Source organism: Octopus bimaculoides, chromosome 6 (assembly GCF_046866305.1).
Source record: "Octopus bimaculoides isolate indiv1 chromosome 6, ASM4686630v1, whole genome shotgun sequence".
Taxonomy (NCBI): domain Eukaryota; kingdom Metazoa; phylum Mollusca; class Cephalopoda; order Octopoda; family Octopodidae; genus Octopus; species Octopus bimaculoides.
Window position 1 is genome coordinate 79,907,164 of NC_142933.1, and position 17,613 is coordinate 79,924,776.

Consider the following 17,613-nt stretch of genomic DNA (forward strand, 5'->3'; position numbering starts at 1 on the left):
CAAGCCAAAGGTGCTGTCCTCATAAAAGCGTCGCTAGGGGCTGATTCATTGCTCCCGCCTAGCTACGCTACTGCTCTTTGATGAGTCAGCGGTGTCGCAAGAGTGTGTGCCGCCCGGAACAGAACAGGAGTATTTGCCGCCCGGAACAGAACTGCAGTGGGTGCCACCCGGAACAGGCCTTGAGTTTGCTTTCTTTCGGGTCATCAAGCCTATACAAACTTATACAGCTAACCCAAAGGTGCCGTCCCCATAAAAGCGTCACTCGTGGCCAGCGGGAATTCCTCGCCTCCTCCTATCTACGCTAATGCTCTTTGATGGAGTTGAAAAGGTACCGTTGTGACATATGCGAGTCTTGGCCATAATTTTAGATCTGATGGAACTCATCTTTCTCTACGTGTAACAACAGTCTAGTTCTTCCAGAAAGAGAGACAGACAGACAGACAGACAGAAAGAAGTTGTGAGAGAAAGAGAAGCGTCGATCCCCAGAATAGAACTGGTACTTTATTTATTGTATCCAAAAGGATGAAATGCTAAGTTGACATCGACAGGATTCGAAATCAGAGATCCGGAACGGTTACAACAGAACAAATCATCCAACGCCTTAACAACTCCATCAATTAGAGACCTTAACCACACACTGACGTTTTTTTTAAACAAAAAGTACACATGACGTACATTCAATGGGATGGTCATTGATGGAAGGACTTTGCGCTGACCTCGGGCTAGACAACAACAACAGCAGCAGCAGCAGCAGCAAAAGCATTGGCGTTTATTCGTTGTTTCAGCAACTTTTCCTTATAGATTCAATAGCATTCATGTTTATACCAAGAACTTTAGCATTGGTGTAAGTTAAGTTGTTCTGGACAAGCCATTTAACTTCATCCAGTGGTGAGGCTCCAGCTCATGTGTCCAGGAGTTTTAGAGGAGTGCAGAGTATGTCTTAGTCACTATTACTCCCAGGACCGCTCTGGTCCGAGGAGGTGCTGTTAAATGTCAAAGACTCCAGTTGTGAGTCAAATAGCTTGAGATAGCCCGGTGGCTAAGACATAGAGGACTCGGAAGAGGGTGACAATTTTGGGCATGTTTCAGTATTATTAACCTTATCAACGATCATAGAGCGACTGGGGAAATATTTAGAATTTTAGAGAACGAACGCTGAGCGGCGGCCTGATGACTTTCAAAAATGCATTTCACATTTACATCAATAATAATTGATGTACTTGATTTAGTGAGATGTTTAAGTGACAATCTGGGTAAGCTGGGGGTTTTTAGCAAACGAAATCAACAAGTTAAATCGCACATTACAAATGCAACCTGTGAGTAGAACAATAGAAATATGCAAAATTTTTCTCAAGTTGAAAATGTGAATTTATTTTCGTTATCTACATCCCAGTGATGAAAATTCGTATCTTTGCTAGAAACCATAAACCAACGCCTTCCGTACTGGAAGATTTCAAATAATTAAAAATAGAAGGGATCGCACACACACTCACACACATATATTAGTGGAAACTTTCGCAGTTATTTTCTACGCTTGAACTGCAAAAGCTTAAAATATTCTAATGACCAAAATGATAGAGAAGCTCTTAACCTCCCAAAATGTCGATTAAGTCAACGGTTCTGAAGCTGATAAATACCAGGTAACACCAAATTTATTATTGAAATTCCGCTCCTTTTATTTAATCTTTCTAATTTTGGCACAAGGCCAGTAATTTTAAGGGTAAAGGGTAAGTTGACTACATCGACCTCATTACTTGACTAGTACTTATTTTTACCAACCTCGAAACGATAAAATGCTAAGTTGACCTCGGCGGAATTTGAGCTCAGAACATAAAGAGTTTCAAGAAATGTCACTAAGTATTTTCGTCCGACGTGCTAACGATTCTTATTTCTTTACTGCCCACAAGGGGCTACACGCAGAGGGGACAAACAAGGACAGACAAACGGATAAAGTCGATTATATCGACTCCAGTGCGTAACTGGTACTTATTTAATCGACCCCGAAAGGATGAAAGGCAAAGTCGACCTCGGGGGAATTAGAACTCAGAACGTAGCGGCAGACGAAATGCCGCTAAGCATTTCACCCGGCGTGCTAACGATTCTGCCAACTCACCATCACTCATTAAGCTTTCCTACTGTAGACACAAGGCCTGAAGTTTTGGTGGGAGGGAGTTAGTCGACTACATCGACCCTATACTTCACTAATATTTATTTTATCGACCTCGAAAGGATGAAAGGCAAAGTCGACCTCGGTGGCATTTGAACTCAGAAACTAATACCTAAAGAAATACCACTAAGTTCTTTGGCGTAGTAACGATTCCGCCTGCTCGCTCCCTTAAATGCTTTCTAATTCCGGCACAAAGGCAGTAATTTTAAAGAAAGGTACGTCGATACCATCAACCTCAGTGTTTAAATGATACTTATTTAATCAATCCCGAAAGAATGAAAGGGAAAGTTGATCTCGGCGTCATTTAAACTCAGAACATAAAGAGCCAGAAAGAATTCCGCTAAGCACTTAGTCTTCGACGCGAATACGATTTTACGAACTCGCCGTCTCATTAACGAGAAACCAAAAATAGAGTTTGCATCTCTATAGAAATCTTCTTTCATGGTTATAGTGGTGGACAACTTAAGAAATTTCAAAATCACCCTAAGTTTATAAAACACTGGTATTTTGTTCTTTCCCTTTCAATCTTCGCAGCCTCACCCCTATGAAAAACATTAGATTATGTCACATTTCAGCGGAAGCTATTACACATGTGGCCAACAGCTGCCGAAAAATGTCAAGGTACAACTTCCGACTGTGGCACAATGTTGTTGCTAAAACAATAAACAATGCCATCCGTAGGAAAGACTGTCATAGGATAAATATAGAGAATACCTTTGTTATTGAATATATATATGTACAAAATCAACACAAAGAATTTTGGTGGAACATTTTCTATCTACTCCCCCGCTATGTACAGATATAACAGATCTGATATAGTTGTTTGGGACGGAAAAGAAAAAAAAATATGTACACTCAGAGAGGTCAGCTGTTTTGCAGATGTGAACATTTCTTTCAAAATCAGTGAGAAGGAAAATATTTATAGACAATTGCGTCGAAACTTATAACTTCTGTATCCAGGTTATAAATTCACATTTATACTCATAATTATTGTTGCACACAGCTACGTTTGTAAATGTATAAAAGAATATCTCGAAAAGCTAGGGTTTCAAGGTAAAAAAAAGAAAAAAGATTAGCAAACACGAAATTTGTAAATACTATTTGTAAGCGAAATGATAAAAATATTCTATTATCCTATTGTCGGCTTCAGCAGAGGCTATAACTATGATGGGGCACGACCATTAGCGCCCTCGTGCTTCTTTAGTTTAGACTCACTTCCTGGTCCTGTCTCCGAAATCTGACCTTGGGATGTGATAAGCTGGAAGGTTCTAGGCCAACTGATACCGGGACATCTCATTCCCGAACAACTTATATCAGACAATTCATACTTGGACAATTGATATCTAGGACAACTCATAACAAGTATAAAGTGATAAAGATTTCATTTTGAAAGAAATTTTGCGCGTGTGTGGCGTGTGCGTATGTATGTGTGTGCGTGTGTGTGGTGTGTATTTGTGTGGTGTGTGTGTATGTGTGTGTGTGTATGTTGGTGCATGTCTTGTGTGGTGTGTGTGTGTGTGTGATGTGTATCATATCTTATCAATCTGTACCAGCAAGCTTTCATTGGGAACAGTAGCATACGACACTGCTTAGCTCTGGCAGAGACAAAATTGATCCCCAAATGCAGAACCACTCACATGGCAAAAAACTACCTGCCGATTGCATGCCAGAACTTAATGTATAAGATATATACAGCATGTTTAAACTTCTTCCTCCAAGACCATTGTGAAACCAATAACATTATTACAGCAGAATAAGCAACTGAGAAGAAGGGAGTCTGAAAATGTGCCAACCATTTTGGTAATCAACAAAACTGTGATGTCAGAGGTGATCTAGGTTAGAAACCGGTTCTTTCTCTGTTGGCAAAAAATCTTGAAATAAACTGAAAAATGACATACATACATACATACATACATACGTACATACATACATACATACATACATACATACATACATACATACATATGTTTGTGTGTGTGTGTATGCATGTACATACATACTAGGGTGGAGCGAAAAATGCAACTTTCGAAATTGGTAATCAAGAATCGATACATTGCTGTGGATTAGAGTTAAATGAAAGGTGTATAACGAACTTTGCGGTTAAATATTTTTTTCAATCTACGCAACATAATTGAAATTTTTTTAAATCGTTATTGTGGGTCGAATTTTGTATTTCATGAATTATAAGGTCGTAAGGATTACATATTTCTACATAGCAGAATGCCAAACAGTAAATATAGTATCCTTAAGAGGTTGTATACCAAGTTTCAATACAATTGACTAGTATCTTCAGGTTCCGCATTGGCTATAAAAGAACGTGTGTGTGAACTTCTCACTAGTGCCGCTGCAACGATCGTTGCGTGTGGACGTACGTCATACGCGTGTGAAGTTTTCTTCTTTGTACCTTGACTTTAGACCATTATATTAGAATTAATGATCTTGTTAAATATAGTATTGACTCGTAAACCGATAACGTATCATGATATTGAATGCTCAATATTTGGTATTCCATGTGATCATAGCGATTGAGTTTTGCCAACTTACAAGGACGTACTAAAATGTGTTTTATTTGAACGAGAAAAAGAAAGGAATGTAGTTACTCTTTTACTCTTTTACTTGTTTCAGTCATTTGACTGTGGCCAAGCAAATCGACTCCAGGACTTATTCTTTGTAAGCCTAGTACTTATTCTATCGGTCTCTTTTGCCGAACCGCTAAAGATCTTTCAATTAAACAAATGGTCAAGATTGTAGTAGAAAAGATAATTGTTCTTTGGCAAAAGGCATCCATCCCTTGTGTTACAACTGAGTCAGTTAAACCGAATATCTTAAACTTTTATCTAAAGTACCAACCATTACTAAAATCTGTGAAAAATAGGAAAAAATGTGCCATCATTTCAAACAAAGTGTAATGTGTTTAAAAACAAAGCAACAAAAGATTTATTTGACATTTCCTTTTGCAAGTGCAACTCCTTTAAAAACTGCAGCTGTAGTTGAGGCAAAAAAGTACCACAGAGAGAACAAGATTTTTTTACAGGATTAACGAACAAATCGAAAAATGATCATTGGCGGAATAGATCAAGCATTATCCAAATAGAACGTTCAGAGGTTGATTAGAAAGAATCAGTCAGATCACAGTCGCCCTTCTACACAAGCAAAGTAAAGTTTAAGATATTCGGTTTAACTGACTCAATCGTAACACAAGGGATGAATGCCTTTTGCTAAAGAAGAATTATCTTTTCTACTACAATCTTGACAATTTGTTTAATTTATTTTAATGTGTGTGCAATCTAGACCTCTTGTAACGCATATATTCGGTGATCTAGTATTAAAAATAAGAACTTCAGATTTTAACACAGTTGTTTTTAAGGGATTTTGCAATAAAAAATATATTCTTGAAAACCTATTTCGAAAATCTGTGTGAAAAGTACCTTTTTCGCTCCATCCTAATACTATATGCATAGATAGATAAATAGATAGATAGATAGATAGATAGATAGATAGGTAGGTAGGTAGGTAGGTAGGTAGGTAGGTAGGTAGGTAGATAGGTAGGTAGGTAGGTAGGTAGATATATAAATAGATATATAGATAGATATATAGATAGACAGAAAGACAGACAGAGACAGACAGACAGACAGACAGACAGATAGATAGATAGATAGATAGATAGATAGATAGATAGATAGATAGATAGATAGATAGACATATTTATATAAAACGGAAGAGTGTGATTTGAGGAGGGGAGATATAGCTGTCATTTTTAGCAAATCTAGTGACCACATAGAGACATAGAGGCTCCTCCGTTGATCTTGAGTTCAGTTTGCTTGGATTTTCTGGTAGTCTGTGATATTTGATTATAAAGCATGTCTGATTAGAATGTAATGTATTTTCAACACTTCTTTAGGGATATGTGAGTATGTGTATGTTCGCACACACATGCCGTAAGTGTTACTTTCTGCGTGATTGTGTGTGCGTGTGTTAGTGTTTGCTTTCATGCAATATAATATTTCACCACCAAACTTATAAGTATGTTACATTTAATATCGATTAGCACTTCAGCAGATCATTTACCACCCCACACTTCACCACCCAACACCACTATAGACAGCTATGGCGAGGATGTCTGGTGCAATTCCAATGGGGATTGCAGCCAACCTCCATTCAGTCTGCACGTGATGAATTTTTAGAAGTCTTCCATTAGTATTTTCAATCGACAAACTTCTCTGTGGCGGCAACCAAAATAACACAAAGACTCAAACGAGAATTTCACAACGAACGGAAATGTCGAAAGCTAGAGAGAATAGATAGGTAAGTAATCTTTGTGACGAGTCAAATCTGCAGCCTGTTTTTTTTCTTTTTGGTCCCAAGGTGATTTATAGGCTAATGGTTTATTTTACACACACACACACACACACACACACACACACACACACACACATGTATATGTATATTCTAATTGTTTGTCCATATATAAATACACACACACATACGTGCATGCATGTATACATACATAGATAAGTGTGTGTGTGTGTGTGTGTGTGTGTGTGTGTCTGTGTGTGTGTGTGTAGCGGATGAGCATTTATATTTAACACGCTCCTGTTTACTAAGACGTGAAAGCCATTTGCGGCAGGGCTTAGTCTCAGAGAAAAAAATTTCTCTGTCGACCATATGTACAAAAACACATCGAGCCAAGTTCCAAATGACGTCAGAAGACCACTCGACACTGTGTTTCCGGGTGATTTTACCTCCTCAGTAATAAATATTTGGAATCAGACCATTTGAAATTAGACTATTTGGACCTTGACTATTTGGAAGGAGACTATTTGGAACTAGGCCAGAACTTCTGTTCTTATATATAAAAACAAAAAATAATAATTTCCTGGTTTGTGCTAAGGCTTGCCGCGCTTGAATTAATGTAGTGTAAGCACACGAAGAAGCGCGGCTCAAGATAAAGATGTGTGAATTAATTTTTAACATGTGCTTGTGCACTTTCTGGTTTTGAGAAGATTAATTTCTCAAGATTGGTATTTAGGCAATGTGTTACATATCCCAGTGCCCCAATAATTACTGGTATAAACCTAAACTTGTAATCTGGATTGAGTAACTGCAGATTTCTCAATAGTTCAGCATTGGTGTTCTCTTTTTCACTGATCTTCAGCTTTATCTTAACATCCGCTGGACAGTTAATTTCCACTACTGTGCACAGTTTCTCTTCTCTATCCCAGATCATTATATCAGGTCTGTTGTTACTTACATTTTACTGAGGTTTTCACTGGTATATTCCACCATTATTCCTTTACATTATGAGTGGCTATGGCTTCTACCATATTGTGGGGTTTTATTTCTTTGTCCTCGCGGTATGTTACTGCTGTCACGCGAGTCATTAGTTTGCCGGCACCGCGTCCTAGATACACAGATCAGAAAATAAATCTACTGGATAGAAAATAAATCAGAAAATAAATCTTAACCACATGGTTCCAGGTTCAGTCCCACTGCGTGGCACCTTGAGCAAGTGTCTTCTACTATAGACTCGGGCTAACCAAAGCCCTGTGAGTGGATTTAGTAGACGGAAACTGAAAGAAGCCCGCCGTATGAATGTTTGTATATATATATATATATATATATATATATATACACACAAACCTTTGTGTGTGTCTTTCATCCATGTTTGTCTACCACTACCGCTTGACAACCGGTATTGTTGTGTTTATGTCCCTGTAACTTAGCAGTTCGGCAAAAGGAGTGATAGAATACGTACGAAGCTTAAAAAGAAAATAAATATTGGGATCGATTAGTTCAAGTAAAATTCCTGAAGGTGGTGCCCCAGCATGGCCGTAGTTAAATGACTGAAACAAATAAAAGAAAAAAGTAAATACGGAATCATTACGGCTGGAACACTTTTGATAATAGATTAGTTTAATAGGAGCGAATATGGAACAGTTGTGACACCCTCTTCTGCTGCTCAATATCAATTTCTAGCTTGATGGACAATCTTTCCAGATTCTTAACATAAACTTTTGGTGTAGAGACATTAATGGTATTATGATTAGGATTATTAACAGTTCGACCCTGCACCATATAAATTTAACCAGATGTAGTCATGATGAGTCTGACCTTGTGGCGAGATGCCTTGCGTGTTCCGTAGATTCGAGAGAACATTACCGTCCGGAGTTTTGCTCTAGGTACGGCAACCCTAGGCGATCCGGTCTCCCGGGGAGGTTCCAGACTAAAGGTGACCCACGGTGCGTCGGCTTGTCGTCAAGATGGCAGCCCTATCATCTAATTGTTCTGCAGAGGGCCAACAACCCACCCAGAAGAATCCTCAACCTGTTAGGACACCGACCAGAAGAAACCTGGGGGCTCAACATTGGAACGGACCCTTGCATGCCGCCGATGTAGAGAGGCTGGCATGGGACCGCCAGCAATGGCGGGTGGGGTGGGGTGTGCATTGGTGGACCTGGTCGGCTCTACGCACGATGACGCCACTGGGATCACTAATCTGGGATGATCCCAGCCCTATCGAGCAAGAGCATGACTGAGTGAGATGTAATCCCCCAAAACCTGGTTACTATTGAAATATAGTTACTGTTGTTGCATAGCAACAGTTAGATCGAATTGAGCAGACCTGTAATCAAAGGCGTCACAGTTGTAGGTATTCTTTTATCTCGAAGTATAGTGTAATTAAGATTACATTATCTTTTTTGTCTTTCTTTTCTGAGATAACAGGTGTAATTTGGTAGAGCTTTACTTGCTTTACGGGTCAAGAGATCATAAAGAGAAATCTTTCGTTTGATTGAGATAGAGTCTTATAAGAAAGAAGAGTCCAGTTCTAAGGCTTAAGAGGATTCAAAGAAACATTTGTAGAATTTTATAGCCTTAAATATTAATGAAAAACCACGATTATGATTATCAGGAAATGGATTTACAAGTTAATGGAGCTTTTGAAAAGATGGATGGCTTAGGCATCCATCTTTTTTTAATGTATTTATGATATGAGGAACAAAGTGCGATTCGAGAAAGCTAGCGCACTTTTGTAGAATTTGTGTTGGTTGCGGTGCTAGGAAGAAAATGACGTCAGAGAGAGAGAGAGAGAGAGAGAGAGAGAGAGAGAGAGAGAGAGAGAGAGAGAGAGAGAGAGAGACGCGCTGTGTTCGAAAGCGAAAACTAACTGACCTTAAAATATTATTCAGAGTGGATTCGAATTTATACCTGCTGGAAAGTTGGATGTAGGTCGGAGAACAATGGAAATTTAATGAGTTTATCTCTGCTGAACTATTTTAAACTTAAGAATGTGTAACGATATGTTGCAAGGGGTCACCAAAAATTATAACGATTTATATGTAGCAAATAAATGAGTGGAAGAAAAATAATTAGTTGATAAGGCCTTTTATTTGATCGTTACAATGTTAGATACAACTTCTTCGATTTGTTATTATACATAGATTATTTGTCTTTCTGTTATTCTTTCTGTAGGTAGCTATGTTCATCCTTTGTCGACTGCTAGAAGACCGGATGGAAAAAAGAAAGAGAAAGAGTAAGAGAATTTAGACAAATAGAGAGGGTGAAAGTTGTGTAGATGATAGGCCATACGTGAAGTACTCCTTTGGCCAGGTGCCAGTCAAAAGGAAGTAGAACCGAATTTGGGTTCCGTATTTATATTTTTTCTCACTATCTGCCCTGACCAAAGTTTGACTCGAAAGGTTACAGGTTTACAGTTGACACTTATAAATTTCCGAGTGCAAAAGCCGAGAACAACAGGAAAGAGTCTGGTAGAAAAATCTATGCCAAGATTCTTATTCTTTATTGCCCACAAGGGGCTAAACATAGAGGGGACAAACAAGGACAGACAAAGGGATTAAGTCGATTACATCGACCTCAGTGCGTAACTGGTACTTAATTTATCGACCCCGAAAGGATGAAAGGTAAAGTCGACCTCGGCGGAATTTGAACTCAGAACGTAGCGGCAGACGAAATACCGCTAAGCATTTTGCCCGGTATGCTAACGATTCTGCCAGCTCGCTGCCTTATCTAGGCTAAGATTCGAATCATGACAAAGAATCTAAGAAGCTATTCGTTGCACTTTTGCTTTAATTTAGAAAAATATTATTTAATATTTCTTGTACAAACGTTAACTTAAGCAATAGAACTGATCTAAGTGTGACAGTTGACTCTCATTTCTAAGTTCTAACGATGAGAACAATAGAAAGGAACTAATAGAAAAATCTAGACATAGATTTCGATTCCTGGCTAAGAATCCAGGAAACAATTTACTTCGCACCAAACAATTAGAGCCGAAGTGTTAGAGAATAATATTCCATAATCGATATTTCAATGTGTCCTTAATCAAGACAGCCTACATGCTTACAAGTACTACAAGCTGGTATAATACACCGTAACATGTAGTAAAAGTCATCGTGTGCTCGATTAGCTTGTAGCGGTAGAGTTCCTCGCTTGAATATAGCTTGGAAAGAGATTAGCTTCACCAAACTGATATGCTCTGTAATGGATTCTATATCTTTAGTGGTTGCCAACGAAGTAATTGCTTATGAAAATCACCATGGAGATTGTAACATGTAAAGTGTCGATTACCGCAAACTAAATATTTTCCCTTACATCTGAAGCAAAACGGACAAATTTGGCAGTTTGGAATCTATTTTGGTAAAGAGGATCCACAGACGTGCGAAGTTTACTGCAGTATAATTAACGAAACTCTAGTCAAGGAGAAAAACTAATTGATTGTATCTAATTTTAGATAAGCGACCTTTAACGACATCTTAACGACACAGGATGATACGAGATATGCCTGTACAACCAGCCCCAAACATGTGACACCTATCACATATAATACAAGACAGGAAGAGGGGGAAGAAGGAACTAATAGCTACTATGATCCCAATTTAGACTGAAGAGCTGTTCAGAGAAAACCTAGAGATTATGAAGGTTTTTTTTTTTTTAGAAATACCAAAATTCACAGGGATCTCGTTGTTGTAAAATACTTTCAGTAGAAAGATATATTCCATGTAGTTATAGCAGAGCCTGCATATATAAATATGAAACCTAGAGATGATGGATGGGGGCATCTACACGGTTGCACGATTTGCTAGAAATAGCAACCACCACAAATCGCACTCCACATACAAACATACATAAATACATACATTCATACATACATACATACATACATACATACATGCATGCATGCTCACATACATACATGCATACATGAATGCTTACATATACACATACGTACATGCATGCTTACATACATACATACATGCATGCTTGTTTACATACATACACGAATGCTTACATATACACATAAATGCATGCTTACATACATATATACGTATATACATGCATGCATTCATACATACATACATACATACATACATACATACATACATACATACATACATACATACATCTGATATATGTAACACACTGCCAAAATACCAATCTTGAGAAATTAGAAAGGAGAAAGCCAATTCGAAGACTACAAATCCAATTCATCACTGGACCTGTAAAAACCTCTAAAACTTTCCAGAAGTTTATCATTTAATTATATATGAGCATGTCTAGATATGCAACTATATGCATGAGCATACATACATAAAACAAAACATACAAATTTGCACATATACATATATACATACATGCATACATACATACAAAAATACCCAGTTGGTATTGTTGAAATTCCTATGAAGGAGCCTTGGATCTAGGTTAGGAACCAGCTCATTCTCTATGATCAAGATTTCTTGAAATAAAACTGTATAATGAAACACATACATACATATATACATACATACATTGAGGAGACAATTTCGTTAACTTCAGCCATAAATCGCCACGTTTTGTAATTTCAAGCCAGTTTCTCTTGGATTCTAGCACATTGTCAACTGCACTGAATCCACATTCGATCAAATAAGATGAAGGAAAATGAATCAATAGTTCTCTTGCTGATGTAGAGATGTTGGGGTATTTTCTTTCAACCTCATCACATAGCCACATAATTATACCTTTCAATTTAAGCAAAGTTTTCACTGATTCATCATGTCGCAATTCTGATAACTCTTCTTGGTATTCTTCCTGGCATCAGAAATGTCAATCAACAGTGGTTGAGTTAACCAAGAGGAAAAATTCATTGCCTTCAAATCACAAAATCTGTCGTTGAAGTCCTTTATTAAGATATTGAAATGGTCAATAATTTCGGTAGCAGCATCATTTGTTATCTCACATTTACTCACCTAGTATAACTGACTGAAATTGCTTTTGGAAACATTTTTTTTTTTTGGCATATTTCGAGGGCTGTATTGAATCAAAAAATCTTTGCTTTCGCACCAGCAAGCATCATGTTTGCACCTTTATTCGAGTTTCCAAGTTTCTCAAAGATGTCTGTCAAATAATTGACAAACGTTTTTCCATCCGTTGTTGACAGCATTTTCATCTCACATTTATCACCGAAAAAGTCGTTAAGCTGATCAAATAATTCTATGAACCTTTTAAAGTTATTTCCACTTGATAGCTACCTTACTTCTGTATGAAACAATAATCGAACATGCTCGGCACTTTAATTTACATAAAACTGCTTAAAAAGACGTTCGGCTTTGGGATTTGCTTTAATGCTATTGACACACTTGATCACAGCTCGTAGAACCTCGTTAAGAACAGAGGAAGTTTCTTGGCAACCAGGTTTTCTCGGTGTATGACGCAATGGACAATCAACATGTTTGGATCTTCATCCTCCATCATTTTTAAGCATCCCGTTTTCTTGCTCATCATAGCAGGTGCATCGTCTGCCGCGCATGACAGTAAGTTTTCTTTAGGTATTTTGCTTGCATCCAAATAATGTTTAAGTTTGCTGTGGATATCCTTTGCAGCTGTGGTTGTTTCCAATGATTCGCAAAACAACATCTATTCCTGAAAAGCCTTACATAAGTCAATAACAGGGCCTCACTGTCCCGAAATGTGGATTCATCCATTTATAATGAGAATTTTCGTGATTTTAATGTCTCAGTAAGCTGGTTTTCAATATCTTGCCCTATTTCATCAATTCTGTTGAAGACAGTGTTATTACTGAGTGGCATATCTATCATCATTTTGTTGTACAGTTTTTAAGAATATTGAGATATCTGGTTTAATCAGTTGCTTTCCAATAGTGTGATTCTTTCTATGCTTTGTTATGAGCAGGGAAATTTCGTAGCTGGCTTTGAGGGCACGAATGTGGAACGCATGCTGTGCAGCGCATAGTGAAGTGAGTACTGTTCGATTTTCAAAATTTCCTTTCAGTGATTTGAAGTAATCCAAATCTGAATTAGAATTGTTGGGATGTCTTATCCTCAAGTGCGTTTTTAGCCTGCCTGCCCTCATTGATTCATTTTCTGATGACACAATAAGCAGAACGGTTTACGCTCATCATGCTCGTTAGGAATAAACCCAAACTTCAAAAACTCCACCGCATATTGACAAGTCTTCTTGCTTTGTTTACTCATTTTAATAAGGGCTGACACAAATCCAAGAAAGCGATGAAGCGATGGAGATCACGATTGTTGCACAGCATAGAAAGAAAGGGATTCAGAGCATCAATCAACAGTAGTGAGCATCAATCAACAGTAGTGAGCATCAATCAACAGTAGTGAGCATCAATCAACAGTAGTGAGCAGAGTTGACTGCTGCTTTTATAAATATTTGACGCTAGACAATAAATATTGAAACAGAAACAAACGCCTAACAAATGCAGATACCTTACTTGGTACGCTAATTGGTCGTAGCTACATCGATTCCCATGGTTTCAGTATAAATATTGCATGGCAATGCTTTTTTTCATTTCAATGCCCAAAGATAGGGTCGACAAGTGTGCGCTCAAGTCACTTGCAAACATTTTCACAACCCACGCTAACGCACACCCCACCCCAATTTTCCACGTCCCACGTTGAGAAACACTACCCTAACCACTAAGCCATGCACCTCCACGCGCATAAATTTCTTCCGCCACAGCTGACCAGGAATTAATATGACCGAGCTGTCACACTGCTCTCCATAGGATTCCTCACTGCATGTCGGTGTGTGCATTACGGTCACTAACAAAGACCGAAGCGTAGTATAACTGGGAAGATGGATTTTGAGGTCGCACCACGTCGTTTCATCGTTTGCATGACCACGAGTTTGCCACAGGACTACTTATTCAGGATCGATGCAGGTCCTTACACCACCACCACCACCACCACAACAACAACAACAACTGTGAAACGAGAATCTCTCGTGACCGAAGAAGGTATCCGGCAAAGAATGCTGAATATGCTACGCTTGGAATATAGCTAGTTACATATACCATAAACTATTACAGGCAGCTTTTAATCAGAACCAAAATCTAAGTTTAATGGGTAAGCAAACTGGGGGACTCTGGTCTGTGACTGAACCACATTAATCTGATATATGATTGAGTGAATTGGTCAGAAGATATTGATCACATATAAGAGAAGAGGTTTCTCCTTCATTCACCTTCGATGAGTGTAACTTTCACGAAAGGGAATTGATGTCTTCAGAGGGTATCCAACGATCATTGGATGTTTCAACCTCGGACCATTGGTCAGCAATGTGATTAAACCACTGCTCATAATCTCCTTCTGGCTTCCAGCTTAATTCCTCTTTTTTTTGTTCTATAACACTGTTCTGCAACCAGTATGCCGCGGCACACTGGTGTGCCAGGAGACGATGTTAGGTGTGCCGCAGTGTAACCTGAATATAATTTTTCCCTATACTTTTAGCTATATTTCTAATTCAGGTGTATCCCCGAATTTTGAATAGAATATGTGTACTGCAAGGGAAGAAAGGTTGCGGAACATTGCTCTAAAACCAACAAGAGCTTCATTTTCTGTTGTCTCTCCTATCATGCACGCTGCTACTTTTCGCTCTTCTCTTATTCCAATAGCTATTGATATTCTCCAAACCGACTGAACAGAAAATCCTCTACAGTCAACTTCATGCAAACGTAAAAGAGTTCCTGCAACAGATTTGAACTTATAACTCATCAACTGGCGGTCCAGTATCTTTAATTACACAATCATCTCGCTCTATCACACCACAACCCAAGTATTCTGGTGAAATCACTGAATATTGAGGAGTAGTGTTAAACTGTATTATCGGCATACCATTGCTGTCTTATTTCTCTGCTCAAAGGGAATTCTCTGTCAAATACTTCATTCATTTGAGAAGTAAAGAAGTCATTCAATTTTAATAATTATGCTGTCGTAATAATGAATTAAACACCTCATCGTTTCACAACTGTTCTTTGGAGAAGATTTCACACTTGACCTTTATATATTAAATATTCAGATTATCACTTTGGTTCTCTTTATAAGATATCTGGCAAGATTTTAACATCCCTTTTTATTATTTTCAAACTCGATTAAATCTTCAAGAGAATACATACAATAATAACCTGTGAAAACCGAACACGAGACAACTGATTCTTTATCTCCTTGTACAGTAAATTCAATATTTTGTTGCATTTGTCTTCATGAATACTATTCTCTCTATGAATAACATGAATAACAAATAAAGTTGGTCATCAAAATTAATACTAACACGACAGAATTCTTTCGTCCGTGTGTTATAACTGATTAAATCTCGTGATGGACATGTTGCTGATCTGTACCCTCCATTTACTTAATTTTTCTCAAATGGGAATTAAAATACGATGAAGCAGTTTGATGATCAAACGTCAAAATGCAGACAAGCTATTGTCTGTTAAAAGTTCAAACTACATCAAGGTTAATACAGATAGTACAGAGAAAGGGATAGATAGATAGATAGATAGATAGATAGATAGATAGATAGATAGATAGATAGAAAGAAAGAAAGAAAGAGAGATAAATTGATAGATCGAGAAAGAGAGAGAGAGAGAGAGAGACATATGGGGTGGTGGAAATCTATGTTACTTGCACTATTAACTCCTCTTTGTATGTTGTAATTATTTAGTTGTCGTTTACTTTTGTTTAAACATATTCAGTAGAGACACGTTAAATCTTTTCCCTCGGTAGGTTTCCCTTTCCTTTCCTTTTATTTTATATCTTATTTGATAAACCCCACTGCCCACAATTTCTATCTTGTTCGATCGTTTTTTTTTTTTTGCTAAAAAGAGATATTGAATTTTAAAATCCACTTATTCTTAATTTCATTCCATAAAGCAGTTAACAAGTTGAAATTTCATTTGAATAATAATAATAATAATAATAATAATAATAATAATAATAATAATATTAATAATAATAATTAATTCTGGTTTTATTGGCCACAAGGGCTAATATAAATTAAAAAACACGTAAGGACAAAGACAGGACGAAGGTTACAAAGGGTTTTATCCGAAAAGAAAACGTTCGTGTAAACAGTGAGGAAAATAGAAAAAGTGTAACAAATAAAACTCCCAATAGGGGGGCGCTTCGAAAGGTTACACGTGGAAAAACCCATAAAAGCCACGGGAGCCTGGTCAGAAAATATGAAAGGGTTATAGAGCCCTTTCTCCTTTTATATCACCCTTTTTTTACAGGTGTATTCTCAGAGGCCACAAGGGCCGAACACAAAAAACATATAGACACAATACAAAACAAGGGACAAATGGGGTTTAAAACAGAAAACGTGTAAGCAATAAAAAAACAAGGACAGTTAAAATAAACATTACACAATAAAACTCCCCACTAAGGAGGGAGTTCTACCCAGGGCCAACCAGGGCAGTCTACGCATCCTAGTCACCCCGACTGCCTCGGGCACGCCAGGTAGGCACCCCCTCTTCTCCTCAACTGCTCCGGCTTACAGACGAATATTCAGAGTAGGCCCCTTCACACGAGCAATTTTCGCAACATTCTCCCACTTTTCAACAAAATTACTGGGGGGGGGGGGCAGTACTTACTTCTCTACCATCACTTTCCTTTTCAAGTGGAACTTGAAAAAGTCGATGAGGGCTCGGCCGAAGAGGAAAGTGTCTGTCTACAGTCCTTTCAGCCTCGTCAACCACACTACCTCTTTCGCTATAGCCACCTGGCAGACGAAAACTGCCTTTTCTTGCCGGCCAAAAGAAAGCGGTGGGGCGATCCTTACAATGGGCTCGACCGATAACTGGATCCGTCCTACATGTGACAACAGCTGTTCGACAAAGCTCCAGAGGTCAGTAATGCACAGTTACTGGACGAGTGCATGTAGGATGGTTTCAACGCCCTGCTCACACTTCAGACAGGTCCGTCTGACAGTACTTCCGTGTCTGTAGAACTTGTTTCGAAGCGGCAGAGCTCCTCCAGAAAACCAGTGACAGATTCCTGGTGTTTCTATTAACAACTTGGAACAAAATGGAAACCGAAAAAACGGCACCAAACTGGTATAAACAAATATTTTAAACTGAAATTACTTGGAGCGTTCGAAAACACGTCCGATGTACCCCACAGCAAGTGTAATAA